Genomic DNA, 1,541 nt, shown 5'->3' on the forward strand with positions numbered 1-1,541 from the left:
TCAGCAGATTTGCACCTGCACTCAAAAAAGTCAAAATTTTTACACATAGACCCCATCAAACGGGAGAAATTGGCCCGGATTGCTCTCATGTGCGTTACGGGGCATCGTTTCTGTCGCGCCGAATTCCATCGAGCTGGGAAATCGCTCATTTTTGCGTCGCCAAATATCGTACGAACGCCGTGAAACTTCCACAGGCTTTTCCAGCAGATTTGCACGTGCACTCAAAAAAGTCAAAATTTTTACACATAGACCCCATCAAACGGGAGAAATTGGCCCGGATTGCTCTCATGTGCGTTACGGGGCATCGTTTCTCTCGCGCCGAATTCTCTCGAGCTGGGAAATCGCTCATTTTTGCGTCGCCAAATATCGTACGAACGCCGTGAAACTTCCACAGGCTTTTTCAGCAGATTTGCACGTGCACTCAAAAAAGTCAAAAATTTTACACATAGACCCCATCAAACGGGAGAAATTGGCCGGGATTGCTCTCATGTGCGTTACGGGGCATCGTTTCTCTCGCTCCGAATTCCATCGAGCTGGGAAATCGCTCATTTTTGCGTCGCCAAATATCGTACGAACGCCGTGAAACTTCCACAGGCTTTTTCAGCAGATTTGCACGTGCACTCAAAAAGTCAAAATTTTTACACATAGACCCCATCAAACGGGAGAAATTGGCCGGGATTGCTCTCATGTGCGTTACGGGGCATCGTTTCTCTCGCGCCGAATTCCATCGAGCTGGGAAATCGCTCATTTTTGCGTCGCCAAATATCGTACGAACGCCGTGAAACTTCCACAGGCTTTTTCAGCAGATTTGCACGTGCACTCAAAAAGTCAAAATTTTTACACATAGACCCCATCAAACGGGAGAAATTGGCCGGGATTGCTCTCATGTGCGTTACGGGGCATCGTTTCTCTCGCGCCGAATTCCATCGAGCTGGGAAATCGCTCATTTTTGCGTCGCCAAATATCGTACGAACGCCGTGAAACTTCCACAGGCTTTTCCAGCAGATTGGCACGTGCACTCAAAAAAGTCAAAATTTGTACACATAGACCCCATCAAACGGGAGAAATTGGCCGGGATTGCTCTCATGTGCGTTACGGGGCATCGTTTCTCTCGCTCCGAATTCCATCGAGCTGGGAAATCGCTCATTTTTGCGTCGCCAAATATCGTACGAACGCCGTGAAACTTCCACAGGCTTTTCCAGCAGATTTGCACCTGCACTCAAAAAAGTCAAAATTTTTACACATAGACCCCATCAAACGGGAGAAATTGGCCCGGATTGCTCTCATGTGCGTTACGGGGCATCGTTTCTCTCGCGCCGAATTCTCTCGAGCTGGGAAATCGCTCATTTTTGCGTCGCCAAATATCGTACGAACGCCGTGAAACTTCCACAGGCTTTTCAGCAGATTTGCACCTGCACTCAAAAAAGTCAAAATTTTTACACATAGACCCCATCAAACGGGAGAAATTGGCCCGGATTGCTCTCATGTGCGTTACGGGGCATCGTTTCTCTCGCGCCGAATTCCATCGAGCTGGGAAATCG

The sequence above is a fragment of the Lampetra planeri genome, chromosome 4 (genome assembly GCF_965212315.1).
Source record: "Lampetra planeri chromosome 4, kcLamPlan1.2.h2, whole genome shotgun sequence".
Classification (NCBI taxonomy): domain Eukaryota; kingdom Metazoa; phylum Chordata; class Hyperoartia; order Petromyzontiformes; family Petromyzontidae; genus Lampetra; species Lampetra planeri.